This window comes from Wyeomyia smithii, chromosome 1, assembly GCF_029784165.1.
Source record: "Wyeomyia smithii strain HCP4-BCI-WySm-NY-G18 chromosome 1, ASM2978416v1, whole genome shotgun sequence".
Classification (NCBI taxonomy): Eukaryota; Metazoa; Arthropoda; class Insecta; order Diptera; family Culicidae; genus Wyeomyia; species Wyeomyia smithii.
In genome coordinates, this window is record NC_073694.1 from 12534085 (window position 1) to 12555052 (window position 20968).

Consider the following 20968-nt stretch of genomic DNA (forward strand, 5'->3'; position numbering starts at 1 on the left):
CTCGTTTTCTTTTCCGATCAGAACACATCTGTCAAATGTGTACAGCGCATAATAAAATTTATAGTTTGCTATAACTCAAAACTTCTGTCGCAGAAGTTTTGTCGTTCGAACTCATCTCGATTACCTGAAATCGAAATTTTGAAGACTTTGAAAATTACTTTTTATTTTCTGGTTCTGCTTTCCGACATTTCGTTTCATCACACTTCTACTCATAACTCCCAAACTGTCATAACGGAAAGCTATCAGTAACCCTGACTGGAAACAGTACGACTACGTGCTCAGAGTGTTACCGGGATCACTGTCGTTTTTATCTTTTAACTCGTTATCCCTGTGTGTGTGTGGAACCTCTCTAGAACCCACTGTCTGGCAGTGATATAGTGAAAAAAAGACAGTTGCAATTATATTTCAATTCTGCAACTATCTTAGTTTCGGGTTCTAGAAGGTGTTAGCTCTACCGACCTTCCAAAGACCCTTTACAGAATGACTGAGTACTTGCAGTACATTCCGGAGTAATTTTCCAATCGGTAAGCCCCGCCTCAAAATAATATTAGAATCTTACAGATTTTATTAATATTTTCAGACTTTCAATTCGTTTGATACATTTATATCAAAAAAATTGACCCGTATTTAATAGCATGTTATATTTAGTGCCAATTAGTAAAATGAATAAATTTTACCATTTAAACGTACCAAAATATAACCTATGTATGTACCAAAATATTACCTAAAAGCTGATGACAAATTGCTAAACTTGTAATAAATAATGTGTCAATCGGTCGCCTATGCAATTGCTACAATAAGAACTTAAATAATAATGATAAATTAAGAAATATAAGCAAAAAAAGACATTTATTTGCAATGCATTTGCTTCATTTGTGGTGGAAACCGCAGCACTGTCTGTCCACTCGGACCTGCACACAAGCTTGCATGCAAGCCTTAATGTGGAAAGCAAGCGACGCTCGTTCCGATTGTCACTTTCTATGCATAAACAATTTTGAAAGTAACAAAAATATCACTTTTAAACTACCTCCCGCATGTTCACTATACTTATCTTCAGCCGCATCGTTTTAATGTTCACTTCCTCTATCACACGGGATTCGGTAGTCCCAATTGCACCACTAAAATTAGTTTTTTTCTACGACCCGATACAGGATTGACTCTACACTTCTCAAAGCAGTGTTCATCAATCCTTTCATTCGTAATACCCTTTAAACACACTGGACTCTGAACGAAGGCTTCTCGACTATGACTACAACACGAATTACACTTTCCACGTATTATGAATCACGACAAAACGCGACAACTTCGGACGCAATAAACGAAGACAAAACCCGCTGCAAACGACCGTGGCGCCAATCCCATATGCTAATTCAGCTATTTTATCGAATAATCTTCACGGCACGGCATCAAGTAAAAGTTTCGCAGCTCACGCAACATCACAAACATTCCTGAAAAAACTCACTTCGCGATATTAAACAAATTTTCTTCCGAAAAATCGCACGAACGAAAATTTTGACGTCCGAATCCGGCCATGGCCTGCTTCTCCCGCCCTGCATCTGTCTCGTTCCTACTCGAAAAATGCTGCATTCTTGTTTTTATCTTTTAACTCGTTATCAACCAATATTATTAAAGTCTCCATGGCCAGTCCGGTTTATCCGAAGTACGTGCTGAAATTTGCAGGCAAAAGGATATAAATAACGGAAAAAAGAGTCAAATATGTTGGGTAACGTTTATATTCACTTTTAATACTTTTTTATGACTGAAAATAATGTTTTTTCTCCTTCCTACCCGGATCCAATTCAAACTGCCCTGTCTAAATATTAGTCAAGGTCACGGAGAGCGGAGTTTAATTCATCATTGCAAGCCGGTCGTCACAGCTGCCTTCGATCGTCGCGTATTAGCTTCGGATCGAAACTTTTCCAACAACCACCTACGTACGGTTAGCGTCAGCTGTCAGTGTGGGCAGGGTTGTGTCTTACGAATCGAGACTTATTTTCTCCTCGAGGGGGATGAAGATTAGGTTCCTGACATCCCAGCCAATGTGTGTTTGTGTCACACATAATAGAATCGACAAAGAGAAAAAAAATCTGTCACATTTAGCTCGAACATCATTTTTTCAGCGAACAGCGAAAAGGGAAGGGAGCAGAAAGCTTCGACAATGATTGAAGACTCTATCCGAGGAAAGTTTTCCGGATGCGTAAGTTTTAAATTAACTTGGTGCTGGTTTCGACTTGGTCGAAAGGAGAGGGGGATGAGCGGTGAGAGTATTATCTTTTATTCAACCCCAATAACCGGTATCCCAACCAATCATTTCGGTTGACCGCATCGGACTTCCTCCGAGACGTGCAAAAGTCGGTGCGAACGAAAGCATCGGCTGACTGGATTTGTTTCGACATGGGAAAGATTCCCTTTTCGAAACGGTGGATTTATGACAAGTTGATAAAATTTAGTTCGTAATCTGACAGCTTTGACAGCTCTGCTTACGTCGGTTTCGACACTGAAACAAACGAGTATTAAAATTGACAATGTTTGTTTCACGCTTCTTGATTTTCACTCTAAGGCGAATAACTTCCACCAAAGTGTTTAAGTTTTAAGTGCAAAAAATATAACATAGCGTGACCTTTCGTAGCTAACCTGTCCCAAACTTGTTGGGATGATAACGATCGTAAAATTGGCCGGTATTAAATTATACCTAATCAGCGAGCTCTCAATTCACCTGATTTAATGGCTTTCCCCTTGGCAAAAAAGATGCAAAGGACTCGGCCTGAATCAACAATCCTTCGGTAGGAGATGTGCGTTATATATGACCTTAGTAGAAGCATTCGGTCTGGAACCCCACAGATTGAGGGGCTAAAACGATTCAATTAACTTCGGTTTTATGAATATGGTACGACTCATAAACTGGGCGGGACCACGTAATCGCATTTACGGCAGACCGGCCGACGACGGGTCCTCGCTAATGCTTTAGGGAGAAGGAAATCTGCGTCTGTGTAAAATCTTATGATGAATATGAGAATCACCCTCGTAAAGTTGTGCAGTCCTGTTCTGCAGCAGGCTGTGAAAAAAAAAAGTAAAAATTAACCACGTGTCAGTTTCTCAACCTAAACCAGAAATATATCAGGACCAGGTCTCATACTTGTACCGTGTTTATTCTAAAGAAGTTAGTGTGTGTGTGTGTAAGTCCTCGACGTTCGAGAGGTTTCACTTCCAACCGGAACGAGCAACATGAACCATCTTATTGTGTGGTTTTATTGCTTTCGATTGTACATTTTCCGGAATAGGGCTGCGGTTTCCCTTGCGGATATTCTTCGGTCGGTGTTTCCTGGCGTGGTATAGCAGAACGAAACAAAGGATGCCAGCATACATACACTACACGCTCTTTTCCGTTTGCCACCAGGCACAGCTGAATGGTAATAGGAAGATTTAATGGTACAGAAAACTGACAAACCAGTAAGAGGGACAAGGCAGGGTTCATTTTTCCTGCGGGTTGTGCATGAGAAAATCCACCCCGTAGAAAAAACTACTTCGTAATTATAAATTGACTGCGAATTATTACCCCAAGAAGCTTCAATAAATAGTCTGTTTTTTCCGATCTGATCTGATCTGACCGAAAATCTGTCAGCTTACGCTTGTTAAAAAAAAGTAATAAAATTACACTGTTACTTCTCAGGAAAGTACTGTGCTGTGTAAATTTTATCAACATTCGTTTTCATCTCTGCTCGACAAATTCACGCTCGGCTTTCTCACGCTTTCTATTTCAATTTTATCACACTTCCACGAAAGAATTGTATATCTCGAATAATGTAGTTTCACTTGTAGAAAGTATATTAAAACATTATTAACATATGTGTTTTATGTTTATAGTTTTATGATTCAATTTAATTGTTATTTTTCTGGATAATTTTGTGAAAATGAATCATAAAAAGCCAGCAATAATTGTTTTCATGAATTGCCAGTACTATGGTGTTTTTATCTGCATCAACTTTCGTTGTTGAAGTATCGAAAAAATCTTTAAAAGTTTACTGCTGATGACGGTGGCAATCACAAAGGATTACTAATCGTCAGAGGAACACACAAATCTGTCGCCTTAAGTGGGCTGTCAGAACTAAAGTTTGTTCCGATTCTGGCATAGGTTGCCAAAAAAGTTCATTCAATTTTGACTATTGTTCGCAGCGCTGCAGCGTCCGGTAGAAAATGAAACCGATTCGGCAACCAAAAGCGGCGTTTGGTTTAAGAGTTACGGTTAGCAGCTCGGCGGATAAGATTCAGTGGATGTCACTATCAGGCTTGTTATTCTCTTCAATGAGTGGAAAAATCAAAGTGAATATTCACCGCTCGCTTCTTGCCCAGCATGAGCGCTGCGTGTAGCAATTTTTTGCACAACACTTCTTTCTTCTGCTTTGTGATGTGATTCTGCCACTCACAGAAAAATTAATACAGCTGAGAGAAACTAGAGTGGTGAATCACTCTATTGAGAATACACAGAAGTACGCCGTGCGGAGTACAGTAAGGTATTTTTTTACACGTTTCTTTTACGCGAATTGCTTTCCTTAATTACCTCATTTCAATCTTGTTCTCCGTTTCAGGCCTCTAGGTACCATATATCAGTTTTCAAAAAAATTCACAATTTTTGGTGTAAAAACTGAAAATTTAAAATATTGAACATTGACCACTATCATATTCAAACAAGTTTCAAACATTTTAAAACGGTTTTCATCGTTATATTCGCAATTCAGAAAAGTCTTTTTTCACGCGATCCCATACAAATTTGGAATGCATCCCTCGTGTAAAAAAGACCTTACTGTATACTGCATGCGAAAAGCAAACATGCGTGACGGGTGCACACTGTTTCCAAAGTTGCAAAAACGTGATCGAAATCATTTTGACCCAAAAATATTGATTTTAGAGCTGTAACGTCTCCAGCAAAGTTGTTCCATTAAGTATTCTCCATGTTATAGAAGTTGCAATTTCATGAATAATCCACTCAACAGTGAGAAACGAATTTTACTTTTCTCATTTTGAAATATAAAAATCCACTTTGTTCTGCAAAATTGTAGCAAATTTTAAAAGAAACAACTTTGTAGAAGACAGCATACTTCTATCTATCTATTTAAATGGACTTTTGTGAAGTTTTTTATATATTACTACTTAAAACCTTTTTTTGCTATTAAACTTTTCATAGTGGTTTTCTACAATTTTTTAATGTTCTATAAAATTGTTTGCTACATCGAAACAAACATTATCTTCGAATCTCACATAGTGTCTTCAGTAAAGTTGTTCTATTGATTATTCCCCATTTTGTAGAAGTTAGAATTTTGTGATTCTACCTAAAATAAAGAAATAAGTTTTATTTTTCTCATTTTTACATATAAAAATCCACTTTGCTGAGTAAAGTTTTAGGACAATTTGTAAGAAACAACTTTGTCGAAGACACTATACTTGTATCTGCTAATTTAAATGAACTCTTGTAAAGTTTTCTCTAGAATGCCCCTTAAAATATTTTTCTTAAGATAACTTTTTAAAGTGATTTTTAAAATTTTTCAATGTTATTAACCATAATAAAACACACAAGTTCACTGAAGAAAGTTATTTTTATCTCTTAACTTTATTTAGTTATTATTGATTTTTATTAAAATAATGCACTTATTTATTTACAAATATCTGCACAGGAGACAGCAAGAGACAAATGCCTATATCTGGATTGAATGATGTTTTACTTATACTTAAATATAGAAATGGTTTAATCTGCAGATATTTTCAGCTTTTAAAGATATCTGTTATTAAATTAGTGCATTGTTTTAATAAAAATCGTCTATGACCAATGAAATATGAGAGATAAAAATAAACTTTCTTCGATGACATTGTTTATTTTGTGATAGCAAACAACAATGTAGAACATTGAAAAATTGTAGAAAATCACTACTAAATGTTATATTGAAAAAATTGATTTCAAGTGACAATCTGTAGAAAACTCCACAAAAGTCCATTTAAAAAGGCAGATAGACGTATGGTACCTTTGACAAAATTGTTTATTATAAAATGTGCAACAACTTTGCCGAACAAAGTGAATCTTTATATGCAAAAATGAAAAAAGTAAAATTCGCTTCTCACTGTTAAGTGGATTAATCACAAAATTTCAACTTCTATAAAATGGAGAATAATCAATGGATTGGGTAAAACTAATTTCGAACATTCTAGGGAAAAACTTTCTTCTACAAAGCTGTTACACATGATAAAGCGCTTATTGAAAAATTATCAAAAATTAATATGACCTGAATTTTCGAATGAACCAAGAATCTAACCTCTTTCATCTTCGTAGATAGAAGAGAAACGTTTTTCGATAATGTTGCAGTCCCGTTAATATTATCACATTATTTTACCATGAAGTTTTAATCGTGATGCTTCACGGCTGTGTGTGCATATCATTCTGGATGGCAACTCCTACAATGGGAAAGATAGTAAGAAAAAGGGAGACGCCCGAAAAAAATCTTCCAAATTCAGAAAACATATGCCCGAAAAAAAAATTACCATGTATTTTGCGATTAGAACAGAGAATGGACTTTCTCCATGAAAAATATTGGCAGTGACTTCTAAACGTATGGAAAAAAAATCTGCAAAATTGCTGTTAAGGTACCGTAAGCCGAGGTGAGATTGTGCCATACAAACCCATTGTTTGTCAGTCTTATGGCGATCACAAGACCAAACTTTCTTGAATAAATTTCCTCGAATACATAACCAAGAAAGACTAGTTTGCTGACCCGGAAGAGATGCCTGACAAATCACGGATTGGATGGCATAATCTCACCCCTTCTAATACAATCTCATCCTGACTGACTGAATTTCCTTATATTACATTATTCTTTCAAAGGGAGAAAGTGTAGTACTCCAAAACATCAGTTAATCAAAATCAAAACATCAGTCTCAGTCTCTCTGTTTACCTCCGCCATACGTGGACGAAGGCGGTGCGTGCAGCTCAAGTGAGTGACAACAGCTAAGCGATTGACTTGACAACATTGGTCATTGGTCCAAAAACTGAAACCAGAAAAAATGAAAAAATATAGCTGTTAGCCAGAAGAAAAAAATGCACCAAACGATGACATTTTTTTGATGACATCCGAGAGCGTCCCTCTATGACAGTGTCGGTATTGACAAAATAAAAACAGCCGACAGATAAATTATGTTGCGACTATGACGTTGCCGTCTAGTTTCCCATACACAGGGCAGTCATTCGCACACTCATTGCGCTCAGTGTGTTAATTTTACTTCAAGGCACAACGAGAATGGTACCTACACATTTTGACAACCAACAGGCACATAGAGAAAGAGCGAAAACGAAATGACTACGAAAGATATCACCAAGTGAGAAATATTTCAAGAGAGGAAGAACGGAACAAAAATTTGTGCTGCTTTTTGTGACACATTGCGTGAGAACAAACAGCTTCAGTTTGAGCAGTTTGCGTTGCGTTGCGGGTAGAAAAAATAGCAGAGGAAAGGAACCAAGAAAAGACCATATACTTTTCTAAAAATTCATTTAAACACGATTCTCAATGGTGTGGACGTGTTTCTTAGGACATATTACGCACGTCCAGACATGTTTCTGTCCCGGTATTCATATACAATCGCTACATGCATTCACTACTGATACCGTTCATTAGGGTGGTAATGACTTATATGGAAAAAAATTGTCCTTCGTCGCATTTAAAAGTTCGTTCATTCGTAAAGTGAAACTATAACCGATCGAGTTTTTCATTTTATGTTTTTGGATACCACTAGATCTCGATGTTTCATGCATCTTTAAGACATTTGGCATCAAAATTTTTTCATATTCAGAAATCTATGAACACACATGTAGTGCATTTTTTCATTGGTCACAAAAGTCAGATTAAGCTAAAGTTTAGTATGGGAACTTTTTTCAAAGACGAAACTGTTGAGCCCTACTTCTAAACGAAATTCGAAAAGTCGATATCTACCCATTGAGCAGCACTAAAAATTAGCTCCTAAATTATTTCAATAGGAGTCAAATGAAGTGCAAAAACCAAAAAAAGAAAATTGGATACAATAATCGTTCGTTTGTCAAATCCGATAATCAATGCCCCAAGCAACACACAAAGTAAGACACAATGTGTGGTGTCGCACATTTTGGCAAATGCCCCAAGCGTACTCAGTCGCATTTTTTCGGTGCGAAAGAAAGAAGAAAAGAGCGAATGGGGAGAAGAGAACACAAACGAAATATCGGGAGTGGCATGCACGGTTTGATGGCGTATGTGTTGTGTACAAATTTGTGTGGTTCTGTCTGCACTGAGGTGAATTTCAGCCCTGACACGAATGTTTTTTTTTTTTCTTTGCTGTTCAGCTTATTCCCACGTCGGCGATAGCATGTTTGGTTGTATATAACATTCGGTATGCGATACACACAGCTTCTCCTCTTTTCTACATTCGTCATCCCGAAGACACCTTCAAATAATGCCAAATCGAAACACGGAGTACATTTTTCGTTTCCTTTTGTGATGCTTTGTTGCCATTACATTCTCAATGTAACTATCGGACTGCCAGCACGATATGTATCACGAACAAACAGCAACAGGGATGGAACCCTTAGCAGACAGTAAGAAAAAAGACTGTACCATTGGTATGCCTGGCTACGATCCTATTGACACTAACAGTCTTTCCCGAGCCGAGATTCGAACCTATGACGACTGGTTTATTAGGCCAGCATTGTACCTCGAGACCAACTGTGATGATTCGCAGAAGCCAGAAATCAACCCCAGATACCGATTTGAGTCTTTTCAGGGCCACAATATTATTTGTAGAGAGCTATTTTATTAGTGTTAGTAAAAATGTGATGGTCTCTATTTAACATTGCGCTACAGAGTGTAATAAATCGAGCGGACAACAACATGCGGGGTATGGGTTAGTATGATACTAGCTGGTGGAACCGAAGCCGACCGACACCGCCTATGCAGCAGTATTACGGTCGACGGTGACGAGTTCGAGGTAACCGACGAGTTTGTCTATCTTGGCTTATTGGTGATTGTGGATGATACCAGTCGTGGCTTATTATCAGCGGAAGCCGTGCCTACCATTGGATTCACAAGCAATTGCGGTCGAACAGTCTAAGCCCCCGTACGAAGTGTAACCTGTACAAAACGTTCATAAGACCGGCTGTTCTCTATGGGCATGAAACGTGGACAATGCTCGAGGAGGACCCGCGAAAGATCGGAGTTTTCGAACTTTTACGGCATGCAGGAGAACGGAAAATGACGGCTCAGCGGGCGAGATATGTTGACCAGGTAGTGGGGTCTGGCAGGGAATACACGGTGTCCCCGGGTTTGGAGAGCGGCAGAACCCTTGTGAACCACGCCATGTGCAAAACAATACTGAAATATCTAGATTCTTGAACCGGGACTGCACCCAGAAACTTGAAAAAGATGTCTTATACCATTTTGAAACTCAAGATAGCGTCTACCGGTATCTGAACAGCTGTTAAAAGCTTATTAAAATGTAAAAATTTAAAATGTGAAAGCGATTCAATAGGGACAAGGAATATCAATTTTCGAGTTCAACTAGTCCTCAGTAGTTTCTAAGCTACCATAACAACAAGAGTTAATATTGATTCCCGAGCAGAATCGGGTACTCAGCTAGTATCATATAAAATATAAGAGTTACCGCTTGTTTCTAGAGAATCCTCGAACTTCTCTAACGGTGATCTCCATTTGGTTGCGTACCACTGTCACTGAAACTTTTTACAATGCCGCGAACCACATATTCTCAAAACTGTCAACGGATTTTGCTTCTTTACCATGCTTTCCGAGATGCCTTTTGATTATTCGCGGCTACAACGATGCATTATTTTAGTTTTTGTCATCACACACATTTTGACAATTGCCTAGGTGTGAACAACCTTTAAAATGTCTTTCAACTTTGTAGCCACGAATAGGCCCGTATCATTGAATGGGTCACAATTTTTAGCAGAACATAATGCGAAGTATTTGCTTCCGAGAGGTGCCTGCTTCCTATAGGTACACACCCGACATAAAATCCGATCAAAGCACTCGGGAATATAACGTCATAAAGTTTGTTTTGAAAATTGAAGTGCATTCATTTTTTTTGATGCTTTTAATGCCGTTTTGCTCAGTAAAATTATGTGAAATTTCATCATGAAAAGGATACGGAAATACAAACTACCAGTTAGCATGCATAGTTTTCCGCGGCATGAACCAAGCCGAAGAAAGTAGGCTCAATTTTGTGGGTCTCCGTTGTCGATTGATGCAAAGCTTGTGTATTCCCAGCACTCCGAACCAAAGGACTTCGAATGCCAGTTTCTTGTTGGTCATCGACCATGTCTCGTTAAAAATGGTAAGACAATAATCATTTTAAATACTTTCTTAGCTCTCGCTGTAAAATGTTTTTCAGCCGTTTCGATTAATCGTACGCTACCTGCAAGAGATCCGTCTGATAGAAGTTAACCAAAACACTCAGAACTTGTTAGTTGACGAAAACTACATCATGACTAGACTGATAAGAAGAAGTAACGATATTGCAGAGCGAAATTGCATCTAGCGAGGAAGAAGATCAATGGGAATATCGACCAGAAGAACAAACTATGGGAGAAAAGGATGGAGTGGAATACGTATCCGTATTTGGCACGACGATTGAACAAAGTTCACTCTGAGATTGGACAATTCATTCAACAGTTGGTTGAGAAAAGCAGAGACAACTCAACGGAAAACCTGGTGAAACCATCGCTAGGATGATTCGATTTATCGAATCGCATGAACGCTGCAGTCACAATGATTGAAAAAATGGAGATATACTGACCACATGTTGGAAATTAAAAAAAAATTACAATTTAAACAGCCATTTCCCAAAGTACGTGAAAAAATGATCAAAAAATGTGTTGCCACACGTATCAACATCAGAGTAATGATGTTGTGCATAGTTCGGGTTTTACAGGAACTATTTCGATAGTTCCTCTTCACCTCATGTTTATAAATAGATTTTTAGAATAGAAAGAAACAAATCTCTCCTCAAAAGTTCTATTTATTGCTTAAAATTCTATTTTATCAATATCTACCAGTGCGTTGTGATGAAACCTTCGTTATTACGGTCCACTGGATTTTCGGTAAGTCCTGTAGAGAATAAGTTTCTCCATATCTGTTTTGGTTTTGAACAAGGCAGTTTTTCAGAACACCATTCCTGCAGAAGATTTCTAAATCTGCGCTTATTTTGACATTTATCAGCCGTGTTGCCAAAATAACTGTTTTGTGTACACACTAGAATAGTATTCGAAATTTTGTGTTAAGTATTATCCTTGAGCTTTGTGATTTGCTTACTTCATATCAATTGGGTTGCTTAGCTATATCAGTTTTCTATATCATCTGAAAGAGCTGCATTTTCTGAGCAAAACTTAATTCTCAAAAATTTTCTTTCGTTGTCATTAAACTTCTAAATCACGAATAGAAACTGCTCGAAATTGCTACAATGACAGTTCGCCCATATTCCAACCATTGGTTTTCGGATTTCTTGAATAATTTTCTTCAAATTGCATTATTCAGAATGTCCATAATCAAGCCAATTTCAGAGATATTAGCAGAATAATAACAAGAAATGTTTTAACTCGGGTTTTGCTCATAATACATCAGGGTGAAAATCTTCCAGCTGGTCTCGAGGCAGTCGTCGTATGTTCCAGTCCCGGCTCGGGAGAGACTGTTAGTGTCAGTAGGATCGTAGCACTAGCCCCGCAATTGTCCTGTATACTTAACAGACGGCTGCGAAGTCTGTGTATAATAGTAAAACAGAAGGTCGAATTCCGATACGGAATGTAGCACCAAGGCTTTGCATTGCTTACTTCAGGGTGATAAGTGTTTTTGATGTAAAATTTTCTCAGGAGCACGATGGAATTGTTTAATTTGATAACAAAATACAAATCGCTTTTTACGCGGTTTCTTACGCAGGTTCCGGAATATACGTGGTTTTTTTACGCGACACGTATCCCCCGCGTGAAAAGCGACTTAAGTGTACACTGATTTGCCGAAAAATGCAATTACATTTTTTAAATGCACAAACAATCTATCTGTCGCTCAACATTGATATTTTTTTGGAATCCCCAAATAATTTATTTTTATGTTAACGACTGGTAATGGTTATGGAAAGGTTGGTCTGTTTTTTGGCTTTCTCAGTCTTTATGAAGGAAATACACGACAATCTAGCAAAACTGCCCGACGTTTCGGCCGTTTTGGTGGCCTTTTTCAAGGGAAAACTGTATTCAACATAAAAAGTTAGTAATAGAGCTTAAAACATGAATAGTCACTCACTTTAGTTGTGTCGAATTGGTCTAAAAAGTTGGTTACCAGCGGTCGGAAGTCTTGTATTGCGGTGGTTTGGTTTTTGCTTCGGTTGCGATGAACTTTTGCTCGTTTTATTCATCGGAAAACTGCAAACTTTGTTCACTTGAAAATTGGCTGTATTGAGACCTCTGAGTCTAGACGGTACAATACAGTAAAGCACATATGTGTTAACCTACAAAATCGTCTATCATTTCCGCCGAAAGGTAAACATAAACATCTGAGCAATGTTAAAGAATTGAAAGTAATGTAAGGATTAACTTAGAGGCAAGACATTTTCGATACAGCAAATTATTCACAATATTCAATTTAGCAGAACACGCCGAATTCTTACACCATATTTTTTTATTCCCAAAAGCATGTGAAACACTTCCCAGGTTAAGCCTCTAGTCACGAACTGGGAAAAGCTGTATACAGAAGGTATCACTTTCCCCTCTGCACTGTATTACATATTCCCAACTCAGGTTGAGTTTTTTTCTTGCTTGCTATAGCAACTTTTCTACCGGTCCGCGCCTACTGAGCGGGACGATTTCGAACCAGTATTTATAGGCGACCGAAGAAAAACAAAGGAAACAGAAAAAAAAAACAAACGAACAAGTCACCGGCTTTCGCCTGGTTTCTAACTTATTTTCTTTCATCCTCTCGGCTGTCAGACGTCCCGGTAAATGCAATCGATCGCGATTAGTCCCACCGGCAGCGTCAAGGAATGGGAATTTTGGCGGTTATTTGCCCGCGCCGGCAGTGTCGTACTGGTTCGGATATTTTCGGGCTGATTTCTACCGAAGTTAATAATTAATGATGAATTCGAGTGTGGCGTTCGACGGCGTTATTAATCTTAGTTCTAACAGATCCCCCGTAATCGGTGGTGTTACGTTGTCATTGAGAGAATTCAACTGAATTTAATGTTATGATAACTCACCAACGGACAAGAAGAAGCCAAACTTTAATTTATGATTGTTCCCGTCCTCCGAAACTGTGCCAATAGCGTTACAAACTGGTTTGTGGTTCGTGCGCCTCGAGGCCTCGTTCATCTTGCCGGTGGTATTTGTCATCCAAAGCCAAAAATGACGCCAGCCGGGGGACGTTCTCAAGTGCACCCTCTGGGTTGCAGCGTGCCAAGTTTGCCGATCGTAGGCAGCCGAAAAGTTCGAGCGCGTAAACACAAAACTATGGCCACGGAATGGTTTGTTAGAGTGGACGGAGAATGGGGGTGTATTTTGGCATGGATGTTGATTCGAGTTATGATTGGCTGCCTTTATTCGCAGCCTGCTCCGGTTTCACGGAATAAAATTCTGGCGGAACTGATTTATTCATCTAGTTTGCTATGCAAGGATGAATTGGTAATATAACACGGTGACAGAAACGTCACTGATTCCATGCAGTATCAGTTCTAAGAAGCACTTGAGTATTGGAAGGGGAGACAGCGTGCGTTTTAATTAAGCAGAATAAATTACGGCTGACAACATGTCAACACAATTTTCTAAGAAAACTGAGCAGCAGTCTAAAACTCCACTGAAACTGAGGAGCTACCAACAGCTAAGAATTAATAATAATTTGGGGGGTAGAACAACAAGCAAAATGATTACAAACAGCAATCAATTCCCGTTCGCAACTGATTTCAATTCGCCTCTTGAAACACCATTTAAAAACTTTACCGATGATAATAAATATTAAAGCAGAGCAAAGCGATAATATCGTTTCGCAGTGGCACAAATTGTGCGCTAAGCTTAAATTTGCCGTAAAAGCAATCGCGAAGCGATTCAATAATTAAATCCCTGATTTATTACATCGCTCGGAATTGCTAACAGTTCGTGGAAAATTTACGCACCCAGTGAGGCAAATAAACATCAATGGAGAGCTGTGCGAGCGCTCGCCATCACAAATCTCCGTGCGTCTCCTTCTTTCGAACGCAACCAACCAAGCAGCAACCATCAAACCATTCCATTCACGATTGATCCCAGCAACCGATGCGATGTCTGTCGATCTCGAAAGCGCGACAATTTGCTAAGTTTCCTTCATTCACACATTTCCCGCACATGCAGTACATGCAGTACAACACATCATCACTCACCTTTGGGTTAGCAGGTTTTTTTTCTGCCGGGATGATGCGAGGGAAATACCAAACCACTGTTGAATGAGTAGTCGAGCTCGCTCTCTCTCTCTCTCACGTTCGACGACTCTCACCACCACCGGTACAGTTCCTCGCTTCTCCCCGCCTGCTAGTTTACTTATCCCGTTCGAATACGATTCTAACGAGCGTGACGTGACGTGATGTGGTGTAACCTACCCACACGGTCTCACTTTTTTTCACTATCAATTCTTCTTCTTTTTTCTTGCTTCTTGTTTGCACAGTCCGGGTTAGCCAACTTTTTCGACGCCCGAATCAACACCGTGTTGTACACGCAAATGGCAACGCTGATGGATTCTATTTTAGTTATATAATCCAAACAATTTCATTCCTTTCCCCCGAGGGCGCTGCTGGTGATGGTGATGGTGATGGTGGAAAAAACGACGACAAAACCAGCAGCAGCAGCAGCTGCCGGGAGGCCTAGGCCAGGCGTCAGGTCTTGACACATTTTCCGTTTCGTATCGCACTCTTTTTGTATGCTAAATAAAAACTTACACACTCGGCTCGGTTGCGTGATGCCACTTCCTCGGTTGACTCGGTTGGTTTTGCAACCCCGCACCCCACCACCGGTTTCTCTCACACCAGCAGCCGGCCTTTCGGTAGATATTTTTGTGTTAGGTTTGATTTCTTCTCGATTCGAGATTGTTTTTCACTTCCGATATTTTTTTTTTTGCTTAATTTCATCTCTTTACTAGCACCTAAACGAAAACTAAAAAAACTTGACATTCTCATCATTCAATTATTCGTTATCTCACAAAAGTGCTGAAGAGCCACACACTTCACGTCACTCGGAACTAATCTTCAATTGGCACTCCAATTTCCATTATCACCGCTTTATTTGATTCATCTTTACACCACAGCATTCAGCTGTTATCCTTTTCTTTTGTGCCACTCTACATCTTAGCATCTGTTGCATCTGCAGGCCAGACTGCACGTACACATTATCACGACAGCAGCAACGGCAACAACAATTCCCTTATCAAGTACCTGCCCTCGAAAAATACTCGAGCAAAGTGGGAGCGCCGAGATGGCGTCCTTTCTGTCGTACAGCGCGTCTAGCGTACTAAACGGTCCAAGTAGGCGGTGTTGCAGTGTAGACATCGTGCACTTCGTGCTTGTCAACTGTAACTGTGTGGAAGTTTCTAGTGGTTATTATTGAAAACTTGGAGAGAGTTGTTAGCAACCAATTGTAGTGCTATAAAATCAGAAGCAAGTAGAGCAATTGAATAATTATGCAAAATCAAGTAGTAGGAGAAGGAAATTTCAATTTTCGGTTATTATTAAGCCAAAACAAATCAAGATATGAAACTGATGATATGAAATACACTGAAGTCGCCCTGAACGCGACTATTTTCACGCGGTTTTTTACGTCGATTTTAGAATTTACTCATATCAGTGAAGTTTCCAAAATTTACACAAAAGACAAAAGATTACCAAACTAAAAATGACAAAAATTTCTACGAATCATTTTAATTTTTTGTCGTACGATTTAGAAGAAGAGGAGGAGAGATTTGGGGTTAGTAAAAAAAATATATGAAATAATATTAGGCTTTCTCTTGTAGAAAACCGTACCAAGGAATGGGGTGAAATTGATCAATTTTTATAACGATTTCCAATTAACTAGCTTCATGTACATTTTTCCCAAAATTGTATAATTTTAAAACAAGTACTGGTATGTGCTCCAGTAAACCTCTATAGCTATTGGTGAAATTTCTATCGTCTACTTCATGAAATAAATCCGATAATTCTATAATGTACTATGAGGTAAATTGGGGTGAAATTGATCACCATTGGAATCCATACATTCTTTTGGCAATGTGCTTTTTTTCGATATGCTAAAGATAAATGATGATTTCTGTGCTGAAAAATATCATTTACAGCTAGTTTAGAAACGAAAATAACGATATTTCAGGTTAAAATTTGTTCATTTTGATTCACGAGCTGCTTTTTGCTAAATTTGCTCTTATTTCATCCTCGTTAGACCGATTTCAACTCGGGTTGTTGCAAAATCTCAAAAACTAGCTCTAAAATTAAAATCTTTGTGGTTTCCTGCGAATTCATCAGTATTGTGATCATTGTTGAAAACTACATTTTTTGAACTTTTATCAAACTTTACTCACTTCTCCAAATTTAACGTAATTAACCCTCAACTAAGATTACTTTAAGTAAATTCAATACTTTTTTTTGTTATTTGGGAACTTGTTTGATCTAATTTGATTGAATTTTGACTGAGTTAGAAGAATTTTTCGAAAATATGAAAAATTCCACCGGGCATGCAAGGGTTAACTTTGACAGGTATGTGAATCATGCAAAAGTTGTTTTAAAAGACACGTTAACATTGCCTAGTGTTGTAAGAGCACTATCTTTTGATTAGTATTTTTCATCACGAGTTTTCAGGTGATCAATTTCACCCCACTGATCAATTTCACTCCATTCCACGGTACCAGAATTATTCGGTTTCTGTATTACGGTTTGTTATAGACTGTATGTATTTCGTTTAGCGGTAAGGCTCAACAGTTTTGCCTTCTCTAGAAGTCCCCATACAAAATATCAGCTCAATCGGATTTCGGGAACACGTTCCTCGAAGCGGTCAAAGTTCCTACTTTTTTTTATCGACGACACGGAAATGAAATTTTCGAAATCGATTTTTTTTTTAAATCAAATGTCTCTCAAATGCTTAAAAAAAAACTTCAATATCTGGAGTTGTCTCAAAAGAATTGTTTTATGAAAATCGACTTTCTCGTCTTCCAGCTCGAAAACTTTCTGACTCCCAGAAAATCGACATAAAAACACGACTTTAGGGACAACACCAGATCTTGTCAATTCATGCATTTCTGAGACGTTTGTCATGAAAACAAAAAATGTTCGAAATGAAACTTTTGAGTCCTACCGCTAAACGAAATTCGAAAAGTCGAATTCCACTGGCACCCTACTGGTCATATCACGCGATAAACAACAATTCGCATGTTGTTCTTAAACTGACCCTTGACTGAACTACGCAACGGTTTACTTAAACAGCACGTGTGTTGCACGGTACGATAGTATCACTAAAATAGCAGGAAAACATTTCATATTTTACGTCGTTCTCTTCTGTTCTCTCTCTTTAATAATCTCCCGCACTCATGTCCCAACTACAAGGCTACCCGTGTTGAAAATGAGTGACGTGAGCGCGCCTCTCTCATCTGTGTTTTCAAAATTCGCATTTTCAAGTGAACACCAAGAATTACACCTACTGCAAAAAAAAAATTCTATATTCTAAAAAACCAAAAGCCCGATTTCCTAAATCCACCAAAACGAGCAATATGGTCTTATATGCGACTGATCAATTCAAACAATGTATGAATCTTACTCTGAAAATGATTTGAAAGTCTTTAGAAACATCAGAACAAACATAATAACCAATAAATTATGACAAACAACCGTAGGCAATGTTTTCAATTTGCCAAATTATTCTTCTAATTTTCCTAGAATGACCTTCACTCAATTACGAAACCAACTAGTATAAGTAGATTCTTTGTCAAGTTAAAAAATAAATTTTCTAACAGTGAAATGCAACCATTCGTGACAGAACAAATAATGAAAGTGAAATGACCAAAGCAGCTACAATACAAAGGTGTAGTTCTGGTGAAGCTACACGGCAGACACGAAACGCAAATCAGAATACAAGAAGACGGTACAGAGCAAAGAAAGGCAAAAAATAATCGCTGTGTGGGTTGTTCTTCATGCGTTGCGTGCCGAGCCGAAGACGAGCAGCGGAAACCGACTTCTTGAGTGCTTGGCTTGGCAAAGTAAGTACTGCTCTTAGTACTGTGCGTGCATTATCAAGGTCGTTGTTGTCTATATTAGCATGTTGTTTCTTCAAGCCGGCAGTATCAGTAGTATTCTCACAGATGATCAACAAATTGTTTGGTGTAGTTGCAAGCTTTTCAATAAAGTTTTAACTTCGTGGCATCGAAATAGTCCAGGCTGATGGTAGTAAACATTAGATGACCTCTTGGTACGGAAAGGTTCTGTCAATTTTTAAATGCTGATATAAGGGATATCACAGTAGGCGATTGGTGTCTACTCATGGCGTCTTTGCGTGCGTGATTGGTTTACTGCTCGCGGAAATTCGGAAGTTTGCAATTGCAATCATCGATCACGTTGCTTGGATCTCGTTTTCATAAACAAAGATTCTTGTTTTATTTGCCTTGTTTTGGATGCACCAGAAATGATTGCTGTACTTGACGTATGGAACACTGCTTAAAGCATAGTTTACAGTTTCAAGCGAAGTGAAAAATTCGACAAGCGAAACAGCGTAAATTTTCGCTAGCGAAATCTGTCGTGAAAACCCGTTTTTGGAACACGCAGGTATTTCACCAGCCTGCAGTTCACAGTTTAAGTGAAGCGAAATTAACGAGTCTACTAGAGGTGGGCAATCCGCTCACGAACTGATCTAAAGAGCTGGTTCTTCAAAGTGAGTGAATGATCTATCGCTCTTTTTTAAAGAGCGGTAACTCACCCCTTACTTCAAGCAAAAAGCTGAAGTTGATTTTGTTGATCAGACACCGCAAGCGAGAGCCATATGAATGTTTTACACCCCAAGCGCAAAGCGGCGTGCGACACTGCAATTGAACTCCCAGAAAATAGCTGCCGCACCAGCCGCGGGAATAAAAAATAAAATCTACTTGCCACAGTTCACACACAGCACACGGGCTGGCTAACGCCGGGACGCAAACGAAAAGTGGAACGAAAAGAGCGATAGAACTGGTTCACTGATCTTTTGAATCTATGCAGACAATCCGCTCGCGAGCTGATCAGAAAATCAGTTCTTTAAAAGATCGAAATCTTCTGATCGCGAGCGGATTGCCTGCGAGCTGAACAAAAGAGCCATCGGAAAAACCAGTTCTTCTGAGAGCGAAAGATTTCGCTCTTTCAAAGAACTGAATCTTTTGATCAGCCTGGGAGCGGATTACCAGATCAGTGAATCCGTTCTTTCGTTCTTTTCGTTCCACATCCATTCGTGTGCGTACTCGGCGTTAGCCAACCCGTGTACCTGTGTATAGACTGTTGCAAGTTGTTTTTTTTGCATGCTCTTGCGGCTGGCTGGTGGCTTGGTGATGAGAAATGCAAGTCATGCATATCAGGGCAGACGTTTGGTGGCAGCTTGTTTCTGGGAGTTCTATTGTAATTTTGCGCGCGACCTTGCGCTTGGCAAATCGGGTGTAAAGTTTTCACCTGGCTCTCGCTTGCGGTGTCTGATAATTAGCTACACTGATAAAAACCAAAAATTATGTAGGAACGAAAAGAGCGAGTGAGCTGTTAAAAAGAACTAGTTCATCTTAGTGAGCGGAACCGCTCTGATCCGCTCACTATAGTGAACCATTTTTCCCACCTCTAGAGTCTACACTCCGAGCGAAGTGAAAATTGGCTGCAACTGACAGAACGCACTTAAAGTCAAGTTTTCAAGTTTTGCTGCTGCTTTTTTCACTAGCGTTTGCGTGCGTGAAAAAAGTAAACCCACAGACTAACAGACGCTGGAACCTAGTTCCATCGCCACAAAAAACGATCATTACAAATTTCCAATCGAATAACAGTCATCACGCGATAACGCCGTCTGGGGCGCTGTCATGCAGTCTCATACATATTTTGTGGTTCCCCATTTGACACATGCAGTAACGCTGGCGCTGATGTCGAAATACATGATGCAGAGCGAACACGACAGCAGATGGTGCTGGTGTTACTAACGTAAAGTACTGGAATCATCTGAACGATGATTTTATTGAAAATTTGTTCGAAGTGTTATGTCTGTTAGTCTGTGGTAAACCCCAGTGAAAAAGATAAGATCCACAACCTTTGAGTTCGCTGGATCGAGTTTGTTTAAGGTTCCAAGCGAAGTCAAATTTTTGCAGGTTGTATTTTTCGCGCTGATCACTGCTCCACAGATAGAACATGCTCTGACCCATGTACCACCAAAACTTATAAGCTTGGACATATTGGAGAACATCCATAAATGACGTAGCTTTTTTAAGGTTTTTCGACCCCCCTCCCCCTACTATTTCGTCACAGCGTCAGACCCCCCTCTAGATAAATAATTACGTAGCTTTATAACCCCCCATGACGTTTTTGTTGCAAATCTTATTATCAAAAACATACCTTGTATCATAAATGAATAACAATTATAAAAAATACATTTTTTTTTTCTTAGTTTTATATTTGCTACATAACTTGACTTGACCTCACAGCTTCCCCCTCGCCACATTTCGTCACAAAACTGCAAATACTCCCACCCCCCTTGAATGCTACGTCATTTATGAATGTTCCCTTAAGCGTGTGCGGACAGCTTGTGGTTTCCGTCGGCGATAGAGTAAAATCCTAGACGGCATTCATACATTGAGTAACGCTTAGAGAAGGGAGATGATATCCTTGAACTTAACGATTTGTTATTTGTTAGAGGTAAGATCAGCGTTACGTAATAAAAAATCTTTGGAGAGACTCTCCAGAAACGAGCATTTTA

The 20968-nt window shown here is 38.9% G+C and overlaps 1 protein-coding gene across 12 annotated transcripts in view; it reads right to left on the minus strand.

Annotated features, from left to right (window-relative positions):
* The window catches only part of LOC129717487 (uncharacterized), a 135887-nt gene that overhangs the window by 93936 nt on the left and 20983 nt on the right, over nt 1-20968 (minus strand). For 6 of the 12 annotated variants that reach the window (XM_055667413.1, XM_055667409.1, XM_055667403.1 and 3 more), the window contains exon 2: nt 14416-15170. The gene's annotated coding sequence lies outside the window, so the exon portion shown is untranslated. Of the gene's footprint in view, nt 1-14415; nt 15191-20968 lie in introns of all 12 variants that reach the window. The other 6 variants (XM_055667412.1, XM_055667410.1, XM_055667404.1 and 3 more) reach the window with 3 other exon arrangements.